The 19,208-nt window shown below is 45.1% G+C and overlaps 1 long non-coding RNA gene across 1 annotated transcript; it reads right to left on the bottom strand.

The window, feature by feature from the left end:
- Positions 1-14,521: 14,521 nt before the first annotated feature.
- LOC306960280 lies at positions 14,522-18,881 on the bottom strand. The gene is made up of 5 exons (XR_013792671.1): positions 18,796-18,881; positions 17,037-17,086; positions 16,743-16,790; positions 14,664-14,751; positions 14,522-14,582 (listed from the first exon to the last, which is right to left on the bottom strand). It is a non-coding gene; the product is annotated as an uncharacterized lncRNA (long non-coding RNA).
- Between the last annotated feature and the right edge of the window lie 327 nt (positions 18,882-19,208).

Below are 19,208 nucleotides of genomic sequence, written 5' to 3'. Positions count from 1 at the left end.
CATGCCTACGGGGATACGGGGTTGGAGCACAGCGTCTGTGGTGCCTACATTTAACACCGGGATGTATGCCGTGCCTCGATGCACTGCGACCATGGCAGGGGCTATGACTACACCTGCTGGAATAGAGCGCATACTGGTCAGAGGTTCAAAAAGGCCAGACTCTTGGGGACCAAACCTGCCTTGGGGACATGTGGTTGGGACAATCTTAACGGTACCTGCAGGAATGCACACTGGCCTCCGACCTCGTACTCTCACCATGCCTATTTTAGGCTCGTCTCCCTCTACCTGGGCTCTCTGACAGTGCTGAAAGGCATTAAACCAGGGGGAAGAGGCTCCTGTCACAAAAGGTAGTTCAAAGAGTGAGGGGCCATGCTGCTGAAAAAGCTCATTGTAACATTCTCTGATTACATTCATGCCCAAAATGCCTGGGACCTTAGGTTGGGGCAAATTTTGAGGAGGGTCTCTCACAACCAAAACGCAGCGACCTGGTACAACTTTGCCTAGCACCTCAACATCTGTCTCCAAATAGCCAACAAAAGGTATGTCGACCCCATTAGCAGCATGAAGCTCAAGCCAATGGCAGGAGCTTAACTTTTCCTTGAAGTTGCTAGAAAAAAAGCTTTCAGTGATGGTTGTTACCATAGACCCTGTGTCAAGGAGACATTTCAATTCCACCCCACCCAGACTCACTGTTACAGTGGGACAAGTTCCTACGAGCTTTGAGACTGCAACGTTGCTTCTAAAGCTGGGGCCAGAGGAGCCAGTATCATTCCCTTCTGCCATGTGGCTCTGCAACACAGAAGGAACTAGTTTTCCGTCTGCTGACTAGCTAAAGTGGCCTGCCCCTGTTGAGAAAAGGGAGGCCCCGTGCTCTGGCTTTGCTGTGGCTGGCGACAGTTTCGGGCGATGTGACCGGGCCGTTGACATTGCCTGCAAATAAGTGGGCCACCTCTATTAAAACTAGGGGGTCTGTTACTTTGCAACTGCAACATATTTTGTGTTAGCATATTTATCTGCTCCTGTTGTTTGACAAACAATTCTTTAAGCTCAGCTAGGTCATTCTGAGATTTATCTGGAAAACTCCCAGTCCCCCTAGCCTGAGAACACTGAATTGCACAAAATGATGGTACAGACTGACTGCGCCCCCTAGGGTCAGAAGGTTGGCCCTCTTGCTCCCACCTAATCGCTTCACGTCTCACATCTAATAGAGTGGAGCCAGGCTGTAACCGAACCAGCCTTTTTAGTTCCCTACGTAAAGATGGGTCCAGTACATGCTCAACAAATTGGTCTCTTAACAGAATAGCTGAATTTTGGAACACACCTGGAGCACTTTTGGTAACCTTTTCCATTAAACAAAATAAAGCATGTGAATACTCTTGCAGTGTTTCACCGTCGAGCTGTTTTCTAGAAAAGAAATTCTCTTGAAGAGCAACATATGATTTTGAACACCCATACAGTTCCTGCAAAATTTTCAGAATGGTTTCAGGATTTTCCCGCTCGGCTCCAGGCCTGTACCTAATTTCTTCCTTTGCTTCCCCCTCGAGGTGATCATAAATGAAATACGCCTGGTCAAGTGGTGAAAGGTACCTAGCCCGCATACTAGCCAGTACCTCCTCTACCCAGTCATTAATTCCAATGCCTGTACTCCCTCTAAAAATTGGGCATTTACGCTCACGAGGAATGTAAAGAATACGTTCACCAGTAGCTGAGTGTCCATGACCAGAGGTGCGTCGAGTAGAGGTACCAGCAGAGTTCTGAAGGGAGGTACCCTCACCAGGGTCCTCGTGAGCTGTAGCTTGCTCCTGTCGCAAAAGTTCATTGTCCGCTTGTAGTTGTTTCACCAGATCTCTCAATTCCTGCGCTTCAGCGGCGTCCATGTCTACTTCAGATGGAGATGAGAGCAGAAGTAGAGTCAAACAGGTAGTCACAAGACAGGTTCAGGTAGAGGCCAGGCCACGGTCCAACGCCGGGCCTGCTACTGTTTTGTATTTAGCAAAGCCTACAGCCTATGCACTACTGCACCAATAAATTACACAATTAAAAACACAAGTCTCTGTTACAAATCCTTGCCGACAACGCCACGTTTGTGACCCGAGGTACTTTAAAAACAGGATAAAACCAGAGGACACGCAGATAAGGATTTGTAAAAACAGGCAGAGACAGTGCTTTTAAAATATGTAATTAAAAGTTTATTTAAAAAGGACCAGGAGTACAATATTAAAAGTATTTATTATTATGATTAAAATTTATATTAAGAATGGCCAATGTTAAAAAGTGCAAAATTACAATAAAACCTTGCAGCCCCTGGGCCAGCACCAAAGGAAATCTGAAACACAAATAAACGTTAGAAAATAACCAAACTTGGATGGCTTGAGAGGGGTAGCCCCACCCCAAACAAAACGGAAAGTGCTACCCACAAACACACACACACTAAATAACAAAAATCCCAAGTGCAAAACAGAGAAAACGGGCCGAATCCCCCACTCAAGCACATCCAAGGGAACTGAAATCTAAAGACTAAAAGACCCAGGGACTGCTATATAAAACTGGTGCAGAGCTAAAAGGGTTTAAAAGGCTACAAAAACAAACTCAAATGCAACCAAACCCTAAAACAAACTCTAAACAAAACAGTAGCAGGCTAAAATCTGCAATTAAAAGGGGAACAACGTTAAAACCGAAAGATAATAAATGTAAACAAAATATTAAACACTTGTCCCACCTTAAAACTGGTATAAAAACGGGGGAAAATAGCCGCCACCGGAGTTCATTAAAACAAGCTCTAAAACCAGAAAGATAAATGAACATTAAAAATACTAAAAGCGAGAGGAGAAGTTAAAAACGCACCTGTCACCAGCCAGCAGCAGTTGAGAGTGAGTGCCAGGCACGGGGGAGATTTAAAGAGGCCGCTTCCTTCATTAGGCAGGAAGTGGCCTCACCCAATAGTTTTGGGAGGGAGCCCCCTGCTGTCCGCTACACGTTCTTGTCTGGAGAATGGCAGGGCCTCTTTAGCTATGTCACAAATGCACTCTTTTACATCATGCTCCTTTCACCCTCTTAAGGTGATACTTCCTGGCATCTATAATTTATCCCCCGTACTCTTTCTCTCTCTGACTCCGTCTCCGTCTGTGCTTCCTTTGCTCTTGCATTCAAAGACAGCAGCTTATTACTTGCCTGCACGGAGTTTGCCAACAGGGGGATCTGCAGTGTTAAAATCCAATGTTTAAGATTTTTTTTAAATATTACAACAAAGCCAACCTATAGCAGTGTTTTATTTTATGCACGCATGTTCCAGCAGCCCTGCATATTCAATCCTCATCCTTACGTTATGGGACTCGCGTTGGTTATAAAAGTTAATCCACTTTGATTCTGGCGAAGGTTCACCAAACATCCATCAGAGACAGTCACAGAAAAACACTATTTTGGCTGAATCCCGGAGAGAAATTCCAACTTCTGGCGAGTGGCCTCTTCTTTGGAAGGTTGAATAAAGTCCTGTGCCTCTCGTAGCTGAAAGCTATTTTCTCTGACAATAGGTGTGTTTAAGATGAGCGAGGCGCTGCAGGCGAGCGGTGCAGGCGAGCGGTGCAGGCCGGTCAGATTCGTGTCCAAGATGGCCCCGCCTCGCTCTGACGCCACCTGTGCGACGGTGCCCGTATTCTGGTGAGACCGAGGCGGCTGGAGCGCCTTGGGCAGGCGAGCGAAGTTACTTTTCTCCGCCTCGCTCGGCTGGCTGAACTACAAAGGCCAAAGGGATTGTGGGAAATGAAGTGCTGTAAACGCGTACGCCGACAGAGGACTGACAGATGATTGGATAGGAGTTGTGTTTAGATCGGAAACGTGTTGCCCTGACGCTCCGCAGCTCCTGCCTTATCTTTTCTCATCACAGAGATCTACTTAAATCTGCAGAAATGCTTCAGAGTCTTCATATTTGACAGAAAGTGCCAGTGTGTTCAACATATGGCCTACATTTAAATAAGCATAAGTTTATTATTCTAATCCTAAACTGTAAGAGGAGAGTCTATTATTTTAGCTGTGGTGATGGGGCGTCTGTCTGGTGTGTGGGAGAAGCAGAAATGTGTTCACAAACTTTTCAAATAGTTTTATTCCCAAACTCTTTCTAACAAACGCGAGACGCTGCGTGATCTGAGGCTCCTCTCTGTGCTCGGGGCTGAGATGTGTCTCCGCCCTCGGACGCCACCGCCTGGTCTCGTCTGGAATTGAGGCGAGGCGCACTTCATCTTAAACACACCTATTATCGTTAAGTAGGAAAAAAGAACAGGCGTGTCCAGAGTAGGTTAGAAAGAGCTCCTTCTTCACAACTTTCAGCGCAAACATGGCATCTGTTCAGACGCTCAGTGGGTGCGTTTGTTTTGTCCGTAGGGGTAGCGCTGACTTTTTTTTTTCCGTCCATTATTTTTTTCTTGCAACAGAAATAATGAAAAAGCTGTTTTGCAAATTAAAATCAGGCCGTAAGCATAGTATTAAGACATTACATTACAGACGTCGAGCACTTCCGTTCCGCTCTGACGACACAACTGAGCAACTCAGAGGGCGGAGCAGGATTCAGGAGGATTGCTGAGAACTGCGTGAATGAAGCCAAAAACCACTCTGGGGGTGTTTTTGATAAGGAAATAGCATAACAACATGGTTAAAAGCTCCAAAAAGTTGATTTTGCATGATATAGGCCCTTTAAAGGAAAAGAGGCTTAATAATGCAACAAAAACAAAACAAACTCTTCTTTTTTACTTAAAGCCTTAGTCGCCGGATGCCTGCTCTTCCAATATAACTCTGAATTACATTTTGGAAATGATTCTGAGAGCTTTTCTCCAGGTGGCTCCTTTGAGTTTCCGTCTTACTTTTACGTGCAAGTGCGGTGCCGAATTCATTTTAAGCCTCACTCACCTGCTCATTGAAAGAAAAGTTATTTAAAAGTTTGAATTTTGCAGCTGTCACACACTGGAAACATCATTAGAGGCAGTCATTTGGGAAACATGAAAAATACCACACTGCCATTTTTGGTTTAATTGCCACGTTATTTCGTTTTTCTGTTTCTATTACCTTGAAACTGTTTCTTTTATGTCTGCAGGCTGATCATTATTTCCAAACTTGCAATTCTGCCCAAAATGACCGTAGATAGGGAACAGTAATGCCGTACGTGGGGGAAAAACAAAAAGCTCGGGGGGAAAATGGCCTTTCACAACTGTTTGTCTCCCTCATTTCTCTCTCTTCACTGGACGGTGGATGAAAACAGCAGGACATCGACTAGTGAGAATGTCTGGGGGCTAATTTCATGTTGTTTTAAGACAATATAGAGCAGAGATAATTGTGACAAAAATAAGTCGCGGGGACGCAGCGGTAAACAGCGCTCTCGTCCAATACAGAGTTTATTTTTAGATCATACAAAATGTTAAGCTTGTGGACTTTGTTGGTCTGTGATTTTGAGGCCGAAAATTCGACCTGAAGCTCAAGACGCAGAGAATGTTGCCCTCACTTTGGCCCGTTTATACTAATCCTTACGCAAAGTCTCCCTCTTCCAAGTTATTTTTCATTCATTATTGTTCCTATTCATTTTGTGTGTTATATAAATATTTTGACAAAAATATATCACAATGCAGAGGAGCAACGCAGAAGCTTGAAGACGGCTGAAGGGATTACTAGTCTGAATGCTCCACTAATGTTTCATTTTCTTCTTTATTTCTTAAATATTTGTGTGTGTACAGGAGAAATATACAGACTTGACCAAATAGTGCATGGGGGAGCCAAGTGCCATACTGAACAACTTGTGATCCCGGAGGTGTGAATGTTCATCTGTTTTACAAATTATTCATGCTGGACAGCTCAGGGACAGAAGATGTTCAAGAGATTAGTGTCATGCTCAATAACTCATGACCATGTAAAACAGATTGGCATGTATAAAAGGCCTGACCCTATCCTGAACCTTAATGTTATCTAACTTAAAGGGACCGGGACATTCAGGCAGTGGGGCATTCAGACCAACACCGGCTGAACTGGCCGCTCGACTATAAACCAGGCTTCCTCTCTCTGAGCGCTGCTTTGCTGCAGGACCAATGACAGTGCATCATTTCAGGTTGGATTTATAGGCTAAACAAGCTTATTGGAGCAGTACCTACTGTATGGTAAAGACAATAGGAAAGTTTTGGATTCAGCTTTAAAGATTGAGATGAAGCGTTATGGCATATTGACAATATAATGATACTGTTCCGAGCGTTTTACAAAGCATTCATGAAATGTTTGGGGAAATGATGCACATGGTGCCTGTTACTAGGGTTGCCAGGTCTCAGCAGTCAAACCTGCAGATATATAGTACGGTTGGAATTTTTTATGTCAGTGGTTCCCAAAGTGAGGGCCGGGGCCCCCAAAGCTTGTTTGCTAAACAAGTACTTTGAATTGTTATTATTTTGGAGGCAAAAATGTATTTGCTAAAATCCATCCATCCATTTTCTTCTCGGCAGAGATGCCCAGACTTACCGATCCACATTGACCTCCTCCAGCTGTTATAGGGGAACACCAGGGTTGCCAGGTCTGGGCAGCCAATGTACGAGCCCATTTGCTCCTACGATGATGAGAAACCACCCCTACTTCCCTCCCTTATTGAAAAAGCAGCTAACAGAGCCTTGGATTTGCCTTCAAAATAGTGATTTTGATCAATTCAACATTGATTACAGCAAGGCAAAAAAACGCAGACAGTTTTTTTCACCCGCGGAATAGCTTTAAAAAACGCCCAATTGTGCGGTTTAACCGCGGACCTGGCAACCCTGGGGAACACTGAGGCAACACCAGGCCAGCTCAGAGACATAGTCCCACCAGCATGTCCTGGGCCTTCCACGAGGCCTCCTCCCAATAGGACATGCCTGGAACACCTCCCGAGGGGGGCGGTCAGGAGGCTCTGAAACAGCGGGGCCTAGCCACCTCAGCTGGCTCCTTTCAACGTAAAGGAGCAGTGACTCTCTTGGGCTTGTCCCGGGTGACTGAGCTCCTCACCCTATCTTGAAGGGAGCGTCCCCCTATATCCGCGATCTTTTGGTCATAACCCAGATCTCATGACCATAGGTGAGGTTAGGAACGTAGATTGATCAATGAATTGAGAGCTTTGGTGACCACTTAACATGGTGGAGGAGTTTGAGCACCCAAATGATCCGAGCTCTGTTGTCGGGGGCTTCGTGCCCCTGGCAGGGTCTCCCATGGCAAACAGGTCCTAGGTGAAGGGTCAGACAAAGAGCGGTTCAGAAGCCCCTTATGAGAGGCCTGACAATCGTGAGGCCGTCCTTCTGTGGACCCACCACCTGAAGAAGGAGCCATAAGGGGCTGGTGCAATGTGATTTGGGCAACTCCAACAGCTGCCCCCACGACCCGGCAACGGACAGGTGGAAGAAAGTGGATGCATGGATGGATGTTGGCAATGCGAACCAAGCTCTTGCAGCAGTCATACAGGGAACGAACAGCCTTTAGCAGAGGGCCTCAAACCCCATACGCCCGGAGCACCCCCCACAGACGACCACGAGGGACACGGTCTAACACTTATTTGCTAAATGTACTACTGAAAACCAGTACTTGGCCTACATTCATTGTTTAATGTTGCGTATAAAAGGTGAATCTAACTAGCTTCCCGTGTCCTGACATCTGATACCACCGAATTCACACGGGCCATGACTCTGTGCCCCTGTCAAGCGCTTCAGTCTCTGGCTCCCCGCTGCAACTCTGTGTAGGTGCAGACTGTAATCTTGTTGGTGCCGCAATCTTGGTTAAAATGCGTGGTCTATGACTAAGCATGGCCGCAAGAGCAATGTGGACAGAGCACTGCACGAGTCCGCTGTTTACAGTGGAGTCCAGGAGTCCAACATTAGAAAAAGAACACAGATCATCTGTCTGAATTTGGTGCAACATAACCTCACCTCTACTACATCATAAAGACAAGTTAAATGGAAACCTTTGGATTCCAAACATGTTTTAAAGGGGATTTTATCATGGCATGAGGCTGAACAGACAGGTATTACACACTCAAACCCACATGTATTCCCGGAGAGGGAGGAGGAAGGAAAGAGGGGAGGTCTGCGTTAAGTGTCAAGTACCAGAGAAAGGTAGTAGAACTATTCCACAGTCACCAAAGCACAAGCAAAGAATCAGGAAACAGTTTTCATCCACATATTTAGAATTGCGCAGAAGTGGCTCCTCTTGAAGTAAACACATGCGAGCGACTGATAGCAAGTCTCTCAAGCAACAAAATTAGAAGCAGTAGTGCAATTCATCCAGTTAGGTGTGTATGTACCTTCAGTCTGATACACCAAGCATCAGGGAAACATGTTTCCTAATGCTCTCGGAGAACTGCGGCACTGGGGAACATATTTACCAGGGAACATCAGTGTAAATCTTCATGGGCAAAGAGTCTGACATGCATAAAAAGAGAAAACGTGCCAGTCAGGGTTGCCAGGTTGAGCAGCTTGTTACGCTTGCCCACGGTTTTGAGACCTGGCAACCCTGTTCCTACGATATCTGTTTTTCTTTTGGTGAACCAGAACTCAATCCAAAAATCAACATGTTTTTCTTTTTATTCATTGATTACATTCAGAAGTGGCAACTAAAACATATACATGAATGAAAAGGAACAGAGAGAAGAGCATATAACTTATATCTGCCCCTGACTTTTACAACCACTTACTTAATTTCTGTTATTTTCATCTTTGACAACAGGGCTCAAAGTTAACTTTTCTTGCTTTTTTAGTTGTATTATGTTTTACTGTTTACATTGATTCATCCGTCCATCCATCCATCCATCCATCCATCCATCCATTTTCTTCCTCTTTATCCGGGGCCGGGTCGCGGGGGCAGCAGTCTCAGCAGAGATGCCCAAACTTCCATGATTCAGTAATTTACAAAACTCATCTAATTCTAACACAGTAAATGGGACACCGGATTTTGTACCCCCGACTTTCTCTGCTCCGCCCCTGCTTCACCGCGCCGTCTCCTCACTCTGCCTGATCTATGTAGATGTCCCCGCAGCACAAACGCCTTTGCCAGGACCTTTGAAGACATTGCGTTGAGATGATTTGATTTCAAGGCGACGAGCGGGTTGAATGTTTGCGCTGCTTCTCCTCCTGACATCGTTTGGAGCATCATTTGAGAGATGCCTCCAGTCCCAATGAGTTTATGAAAGGTATATTCCCTGTTTACTCATCAAGAGACTACAGTTGCGTAAATACATTGGCTCAATGAGTGAAAGCTGGCAGATGAATGAGAGCTGTGCACAGGCGCATATACAGAGAGAACACAGACTGGGCTGGTGCAGGTCGACCCAGCGCATGTGACTGGGAGGAAAGACAAATATCTCATATGATTTATGTCCAAATCCTCCTTCACGTCAAAGGAGCCAGCTGAGGTGGCTCGGGCATCTGTTTCGGATGCCTCCTGGTCGCTTCCCGCGGGAGGTGTTCCAGGCATGTCCTAGTGGGAAGAGGCCTCGTGGAAAACCCAGGACATGCTGGTGGGACTATGTCTCCGAGCTGGCCTGGTGTCGCCTTGCGGTCCAAGCAAGCATGGTCTCAACGATTTCCCGGTGTGGCGTGATTGACAGACAGCATCAACCAATCAGAGCAACGCTAGATACGTCTCAGCAACAAGCGGCAGGAAGCCTTTCCAAAAACGTCCTTATTTACGAGGAACGCTTCGACAAAAGAGCAGAAGAAAACATTGTATCACTCGCCGCGCACGGCATGTCTATTGTTTTGGTAGAGTGTGGTAGCGGCTTCCGCCTCTTGGGGGAATGAAGTCCCGCCTCTCGATGCGTGATTGGACCGATGTGGGTAAAATCGTGAAATGATAGGCTGCGAGGAGCTGTCCAGACAGTTCTTCTTTTGAACAGAAAGGAGGAGCGTCTGGCAGGCCAGGCAATGGAACGGTAAGTCTGGGCATCTCTGCTGAGACTGCTGCCCCCGTGACCCGGCCCCGGATGAAGCGGAAGAAAATGGATGGATGGATGGATGGATGGATGGATGGATGGATTTATGTCCAAATCTAATTTCTAGCCTTGTAGTTTTTATGTTTTTTTTTATGTTCCTTACTCTTCTACATCTTTCTGTGCATTCCTTTAACTAATTCCTGTCACTGTGACAGTTGGTTCCATCTGAAAATCAAGGCCTTCTATATGTGCCCTCTGTCCTCTCCGCCGGGCTCCAGATCCCCAAGATGCTCAAAGAGCATGTGCAAAGCAACGTGCTGGTAAAATGAAAATAAAGGAACAGACAAGCTGAAAACTTATGTCACAGGGGCTCATAGTGAACACATCACTGCGCTATGAGCAGTGTGTTGTGATGGCTTCTAGCTGAATAGAGATTGGCTTCCCCCATCCCATCCACATATGCTCACTTTAAAATTGGTCAGCATACAGTTGTGCGGATACATTTTCATTTTTTCACTGTTCTGTTGTTTTGATCCAGCACACTGGATGAGAGCTGTGAATGTGCGTGTCTTTCCTCCTAAATCCGATGCCGACAGAGGCTTGGGTTATGGTTAGGGTTCAGAGTCTGTTGATACTGATGTTATAGGTACCACTGTTCCCCCCAAACTCAGGAGTCATTATGTGCCCTGGTCATTAGAACCAGGGCACATAGGTGCTGTATGTACCCACTGCAAACAGCCCGTGTCCTTGGGGTAGTTTACCAAAGGCTGATTTTAAAATGCTTCCAAAACGCTCTGCTTCTTTACAGCCCATATTTATTCCTTCACATAGTTTATGTAATCGTCGGGAGAGGAAGGAGAAGGACTCCGAGGTTATTGCATTTCTCCTTTATCATTGTGACCACATTAAAACAAATGTGTTTTGTAGGTTATAATGAACTGCATGATTATAGGATTGCTGGTGAATCCACCACCTGGTCATCACTGAGCTTGTAGGGCAAGAGGTAGGTAATCGAAACCGGGAAAAGGTCATCAAAGATGTTCTGTGCACTTCTGGCACCAACAATGAAAACAATGACGTTCTTCCTCCAGCAGGGTGGCTGCAGTTCTGTCTTTGTTTGATGCTCTTAGTGGTTCCTTGTATCCCAAAAGGGTCCCTGCTGTTGAGAATCAAAGGCAGCTTCAATCGTTCTCATTAAAGAGTAACTAAACACCAAATCCACTTTTTTTTGCTGATAAACGGTCTAAATGGTTGTTGAATAGAGTTAGCTACATGTCCCAGTCAATATGTTGACATTTGGTGCAAACTTGTTCAAAATCTCACTTTTGTGTCTAAAACCGCATGGTTCGCGCCCCCTACTGGTTTCACGCAGCAACTACATTTGATATTTTGCGGTTGGAGGAGAGTGTGTCCACGGCGTCCACAAAACGTCATCAGTTCTGCCCTGGTTCTGCCTCTGTGCCTCTGTGGCCCCGCCCACACACGCCGCCGCCTCCGTCACGTAGCAACCAGGACACGTGTCGCGCAGTCAAACCAGTAGATGGCGCCCCTGCGATGCTCACACTTCGGCTGAGGTGGTGTAGAGAAATAAATCCCTTAGAAAAGCTACCGTGCGATGCTCTCTCTCTGTTCGCAGTCACTGACATTGAGCGAGTAGATCTTTTTTTTTTTTTAGTAAGATAGTTGCTACTAGTGATGCGCGGGTTGCGGTTTCCACTGTTGTCTTTACAGCAGGTTTTTGGCGTAAATATACGGCGGATTTTCATAAAACAAGCAGCGTTTTGCAGCTTGTGATCCAGAGAACGCTTTTGTGGCGCTCATGTCTCCTATTTTCCACCGTATGTGCGACTGTGTGTGACTTCGGTTAGGCCGACCTCTGCTCTCTTCCTCTCTCCCTCTTGCCCAGCGCTCTTCAGAGGGGGAGAGAGAGAGAGAGCGCGCGTGATGACACGCCGGTGCTGTTCATACGTATCATATTTGTGACGCGTAATATTTAATGGTTGCAGGGCGGGTTGTAAAAATAGAACAACGTTGCGGGGCGGGCTGGGTCGGGTTAGAACCTGCTCCAAATGCGGGACCCGCGGGTTGAAAAAAAACCCTGACCCGCATCATTAGTTGCTACATCAAGCAATCACAAGTCATGAGAGTGCACCAACTCTCCTACGAAAAAATCAACCTTGCGCACAGTGGTGACAACGGTAACAGCAGTCTGTCAGTCCTGTCAGATCTAGGGGCGTGGTCTGAGACTGTCAACAGAGCAGACCCCGCCCACACACTCACCCCCCTCGTCTCCCCCAAAGCCTCCGAGACCACCCCTTTCTCAGCACTTTTTGACTTGTGTTTGTGGGTGGGGAAAGGCTCTGCCACGCCCGTTGAGTTGCACTTTAAGTCTGTTTTTTTCATTTGCAGTTCTTTGTTGCAATATTCCAGAGCGTCTGTAACACTGGTGCTGAAAACTTGTGTTGGCAGCTTCACCTTCATCTTCTGCTTGTCCCACTTTATATGTGCGCCATTTTCAACTTGCCGAAGTCCCTCTTTTTGCTCAGAGCTCGTTCAGCCTAACAAGATGTTTCCATTTTGAATCTTGCCTAATTAGGTTTCCCGCGTACCTCCTTCAGCCAGTGTATTTCTGAGCTGCTTTATCATTTGACAGACATCTAAAACTGCATGGACCGGTGATTGAGAAGCTGGATAAGGAAAGAAGGGCTTCACTTAATGTTTGTCTAAATTAGGTCATCACCAAGTGCTTTGCGCATGGAAAGATGGTAAGATGGCCCATCACAGGTTTGATCCAAGTTTCAAAGAGTGTTGTCCACACCCCAGTTCCCATATCCAATTATCCATAGCCTAGCCTATTAAGATGGAAAACAAGATGCACCAAGAATCACAAGATATACTGTTTGTTCGTGTATTAACTTACATACTGTTATAGTTGTCGATGTAGGATGAGGCGTAGAGCTCAAAACCCTCATCCACCTTTGCCTGTGGTATTTCTTCAGTGTTGCCAAGTCGATACGCATCTGACATGAAGAGATTATAAAAAGTTAATCTCTGTTTGTTTATGGTTGTAGCGAAGTGAAGAACCGGAAGTGAATCGCCAACGGCAAGGAACACAAACGGTCTGCTGTGAGCCTGAAAAATCAAAACAAGCAAGCACACAGGTAACCTCACAATGTTCTTCTTGCATGTTTTTCTTATGACCTTTGTGACAACCAAATCTCTGCAAATTGTCCTGTTGCCAGGCCACTGCAGCCACTTGACCATCAGAACCTCCATCTCTGTTCAGTAATACACAAACATGTTGGCAATAGAATTTTAAACTGGCAATTCTGATTCACTCTTCACCAAACCTTCAGTTCCTACTCTTGCTGTATATGTAGGGATTTATATTTATTCCAAAGTTCTTATATCCATTAAACTTGAGTTTTTGGAGAGTTTCTGCTTGGATTTCTTTGCCGGTTGTCAGAATAGCCTCCCAGAGCTGCTGTTTGGATGAAAACTGCCTCCCACCCTCATCAATGTTTTTCTTGAGACTCCAGAGGTTCTCAATAGGGTTGAGGTCAGGGGAGGAGGGGGTCCACATCATGAGTTTCTCTCCTTTTGTGCCCATAGCTGCCAATTCCAAACAGTGGAATAGTTTAACTAGCCTACATTTCTCTGACACTTGAGGCAGATCTCGCCTCTTTCCTCTCTCCCTCTCATGGATATTATTTCAATACATGTGGGTTTGAGTGTGTAGTATGGGTCTGTCCAGCCTCATGTCACGATAAAATCCCCTTTTATACATGTTGTAATCCAGTGCCTTATTAAAAGCGCCCGTGTTTTCACAAGTTTATTGAAGCGTAGGATTCCTCTAATCCGAATGCCTGGGCTCAGGAAAGGCATTTCAAACCACAGCTGCTGATACGAGCGATCGCGATGTCGTCACATCCGTTGGCCGTGGTAGGCATTTTACATTTTCATATTTGATAAACATTTTATTAAAATCCTATAATCTGCAAAAACAATGTCCATAAACAGGGCATTGCTTCTCTTGCGCTGTCACAGATCTATCATTTTATAAAACCGAGTTAGAGGCCTGTATGCATCAGCTGCCTACCAAACATCCGGCGAAAATTGCGGAAGTAAACAATAACAGCGATCGCTCGTATAGTCATGAAGATTTCCTCTTTTCAGACGGTGTCTCCGTTTCACTTGTGTCTTCATTATGTAGTAGAGGTTGTTGCAAATTCAGATGATCAATAAATTGTTCCCGAATGTGTTTCGACGACTCCTGCCTCCTCCGGCCGTGCTCATGCCGCTTTGAACCGCCGTCTTAAAATGCTTCATGTTTAAATTATGTCCCAACTGGCACTTGGGGCAGTGAGAAATATTGCACAATTTAAACCAGAAACCCTTTGTGAACTCCTATTGTATCCACTGTAAATTAAACATATTCCACAATGTTTCCACAAATCAGTACAAATCAACACAAAGCTAATGTGACAAGCTCTTTATTTTCTTTCCGCAGAGCCACTTTTCCCCCATTCTCCGCCTTCAACCTGTCGGAGGAAAAATACGCTTAATTCAGTGCAGGCAGACATCATGTGGAGCTACAGGGATCAAGAGCACACACCTGAGCCTTTGCTGTTGACAGAAGGACGTCACTCTTTGGCCTTCCATGTCCATGAAACTAGCAGCAGAAATAGGTTCAGAACATAAGTCACTGACGAAACTCTACACACGAGGTCCTGAAACAGTGCTAGTTTATTACAATTATGTGATAGTTGACTTGTTGAAATTCTTCCAGCGCCACCTTCCAGCTCAAATACGTATTTCCAAGCAACCCCTGCAGTCATGCCCTAGAAAGAAAGCAGATGTAAGCGATAAATAAGGGGTTCATCTATTTATGCGAATGTGGACATACGTGTAATTGTGGTTCTTTTGGATGCCTAAGCAGTGAGATTTTTTAGGCTTTATAACTTGAAAAAACGTCTACAGAATGTATAGAAGAGACAGGAGTAGGGCTGGGTACTGTTAAACGGTACCTACTTGGTACCGAGCGAAAAGCTCCGGTAGGTGCTAATTGTTGGTACTTTTTCTCTCCAAACGTCAATAAATGATCCGCAGTGAGTCTAAAAAAGCTTGAACTCATGAGCAGCTTCAGCGCAAATGCAGAAGCGAAGCAAAGGTGTAACTTACTCACACTTCAGTCATTATCAGAGATGGCAGAGCCGAGGTCTGAGCCAGGACTAAACCAGGACTAAATCAGGACTTACAGTAAACTGGTTAAAAACCAGGACCAAACCAGGACTGAATAAGAAACTAGAGCTCTTAGACAAATAGAAAAGCAGTGACAACACGGTATGACAACAAGAAACACAAGGGCTTCAGCTTTAGCCCCGCAGAGCCTGAAGTTCCTGCTGTTGTTTAAACTCCAGCTGCACCGGAGCATTTGGGATCAAAGATTGTCTCTGGAAAAGGTGAGCGCTCACTCTGCATTAGCCATTTTTGAAACAGTTATGGTGCATTTTCAGTGACAGAGTGAGCGCTCTCACTATGTAACAGATCTTTGATGTGTGAGGCGCTTTCACTTCGTCGAACAGCACAGTGTGTTTAGAAAAGTTTATCTTAAAGAAAACGGTGCCTGATGTGGATCTGGTCTGTTCCTTCAGCTCAGAAGGTAATAATGTCCTTTCTCTCTTTCTATCACTGCTTTTGTGGGAATTCTGTTCAAAAAATGACATTACTTCCTCCTGAACGATACTTTCCCTATGCACATTATTTTAACTCAATTAAAGTAACATAGGTATCGGAAAAAGAACCGTTAAGGCACCGGTACCGAAAAGCAGGTATCGTTAAAGTAGTGGTATTGAAGAAAAAAAACGAACGGTACCCAGCCCTAGACAGGAGTGAGAGATTAGGCTAGTCAGGATTTCAAATTGGCCTTTAGTGCCCGCTGCAGACAGTAGTTGGAATCACACAATAAAAGCGTTGTCTGTCTCGGCAAGCTAATAAATCAATATCGCCTCGATACACACGGTAATACAGAACTGCTCAGAATGGTTCCGGTGATGGATTTGGGGATTTTAAAGGCCCTATACCTGATTTTTCTTTTGTTTGCAAACAATGAAATGGGGATTGAGTAAATGAAATTGTTAGTTGTGCCCCAACACACTCCTAACTTCCCAATTCTTCTCAGGGATGAGCAGCTCATTTCAGAACTTGCAGGGTCACATTTCAGGGTCACGGTCAAAGAAATGCTAACAAACTCGCCTGCAAGTTCATGAAATTGATTCAAATGCCCAATTATTAGATGCACAGTAATTTTTTTTTGTACATATTATTGTGTCACTGAGAGAAGGACCAAACGTATATATTTAAAAAAAAATCTGGTATAGGGACAAGACTGTGTGGACCATCTTGGGCGTCACAGATTCCAGGAAACACAGATGGGAGCGCTCCAGCAGTAGAAGAAACAACGACCAAAGCAACAAACAAACAGACCAGTGTTGGGGCGACTTAGTAACGCGTCAGAGTACTCAGATTACGTTTTCAGAGGCACAAGTATCTGCAGTGCTGCTCAGACTGACCGTGTTAGTGAGCATGTGCAGACTCTGTCCTCTAAAACTGTACATCAAGTCAGCCACATGGCAGAGTTTTCACAATCATGGAAATACTCACATTATTTTGAACACACTGGCGCAAAAGGACAATATAATATAATATATATACTAGCCAAACCTACAGTATGTGATATCTTGAGGCTTTTTTTGCGATTTTGCCACAGGGGGATTTGGATTGGTGCAAAGGAAGCGGCAGGATATGGAGAGATGTCCCGGGGGAGCCTTACCTCAGTCTGAAATCTGAGCACTTGATTTTCAGCCTGCTGTGACTGGCTCTGTGAAGACAAGTACATAAATAATGAGATCAGGTATTTGGAACAGTGCCTAGTTCAGAAAGTGAGCAGTCAAAGCCAGGGTATGTAGAAATCTCCGGATATTAGGGAGACATGTTGGAATGAAATGAAATAAAATGGATATCTAGCCACTGCCCGCTATTTATTTTCTGAGCTTATGTGCCATCTTTAACTTCTGAAAGACTTGGTTTGGTTTCTATGATTTGTGGCCGAGATGTTCTTAGTCACCTGTAGATCTGTCTGTTCTGCCACTTGCTCCGCCGACTCAGCGGACCATTCTGAAAAGTAGACAAGTCTTTGGGTTAGGTTTGAAACAGTGGGAACCTCAATAACCTCACTAAGTAAAAACACTAGGTCGCGAGAATCAGACCGGTGTAACTTCTCAAGCCTGTTATGCCAATTTGTTACTGTGAGTAAGTGAGGCATTTCCAGTGGGAGGTGGTGGAACTCCATCCATCCATCCATCCATCCATCCATCCATCCATCCATCCATCCATCCATCCATCCATCCATCCATCCATCCATCCATCCATCCATCCATCCATCCATCCATCCATCCATCCATCCATCCATCCAGTCGAGCTCAGCCTCGTCACTGAGTTCAAATACCTGGGACTGACATTGGACCCAACGCTGACATTTAAGAAACATGTTAAACAGCTCACTAAAACTGTTAATTTTTATGTAGCAAATTTTAGACAGATAGGACCCTTTATGTCTCTGTATGCGGCCCGAATGTTTTTACACTCCATGATTCTGTCTCATATAGAGTTTTGTATAACCACATGGTCACTTGCTGCTGGTACAACACTCAAGCCAATAGAGTCTCTTTTTAAAAAAGCCATAAAAATCTTGGACAAGAAACCGTTCTCCTTTCACCACTGCACTGTTTTAGAGATGCATCATTTACTCAATTTTGATAACTTCATTAATTTTAAATATGGTTGCCTTGTAGATAAAGTATTGCATGGACTTGCTCCACCTCCATTGCAGGATTTCATCAAGCCAAAGTCTGATAGTGGGATCACGGGCACCAGGGCATCAGCTCGAGGAGACTGTGAGGTTCCACACAGGAGAACCTCCTCTGGACAGACTGTGCTCTCTGTAAAAGGCACCAAGTACTGGAATAGTCTCCCTTTATCAGTCAGAGAGACTCCAACTCTGTGGCTAAAGGAAAACCAGGCCTGTGAACACTTTTAGTTGTTACTGCATTTATTGTTGTCACATTATGTTAATTGTAAATTGTGTATGTGCTGCCTGCCTAGGGACTACAGATGGAAACTAGCATCCCCGCTATAATCTGGCATATTTACATTGCTCATGTGAAACTGTTCATTAATATGCATTGTCTCTATCAAATAAATAAATAAAAAAAAAAGTCCATCCATCCATCCTCTTCCACTTTTCCGTTTCCGGGTCATGGAATCACAATGCACCAGCCCCTTACTGCTCCTCCTGCAGGTGGTGGGTCCACAGAAGGAAGGTGGTGGAACTCTGGATAAATAAGTTATTTGTCAAGACGGGTGATAAAAAGCAAGTGCAAGTTAGGAAATAGCTCTTTATGGCTACATTGCACCTGATTTGCATTTTGAAATTCCCTGTATTACAATATTAGGGCCACAAATATATGTAAATGAGAGAATGCAATGTAGGCATCCATGGGCGGGGTGGAATAAGGCTGCTGGGGCCCCACAGCAGTTTGTATCAGCCCATTTTTCAAACTGGGGTCCCAAAGGAAATACTTTGAGGAAAAAAGGCTGACAGTAACATTTACTTGTCACCCAAAAACCGCCGCCTAATTTCATCTGGCTATAACCGTGTATGTGAGGCCGGTTGTTTTCAAATAAATAAAAAGTGGCTGAAATAGTTTCAAGAATTGTTGAATGAGAGATGAACACTTTGCAAATCAACAATGACACAAATACCAAACAATAAAAATAGATAAGCAAGTTGTCCAGTCAGCCAGTAAAATCCTGTGTGCACTTACCCCACTTAACTGTGACAGACTTGTCCTCCACTGCAGGAGATCCTGCCCGGTTTGTCACAGACTCCTCCTCTTTAGCGCCGCCAGACTCCACCCTCTCTTCAACAAACGCTTCCTCTACTCTAGAATTTGCCCTCTTTGCAACCGGCTCCTCCTCCTCTGCAACCGGCTCCTCCTCCTCTTCACCAAACTCCACCATCTCTGCATCAGGCTCCTCCTCCTCTGCGCCAGACTTCGCTCTTCCTTTCCCTAACTCCTTTCGGCCAGACTCCTCCCCCTCTTTAACCAGCTCAACCTCCGACATCTCTGCAAAAGACCCCGCCTCCTCCGCCATAAGCCCATCCCCAAAAGCAGAATCCTCAAACGCGAACTCCGTCTCCAAGATCAGTCGCTTTACTATTTCGTCCTCCTCCTCC

Source organism: Gobius niger (assembly GCF_951799975.1).
Source record: "Gobius niger genome assembly, chromosome: 3".
Lineage (NCBI taxonomy): Eukaryota > Metazoa > Chordata > Actinopteri > Gobiiformes > Gobiidae > Gobius > Gobius niger.
Note: the sequence above shows the minus strand (reverse complement) of the source record. Positions and strands in the feature narration are given on the sequence as shown.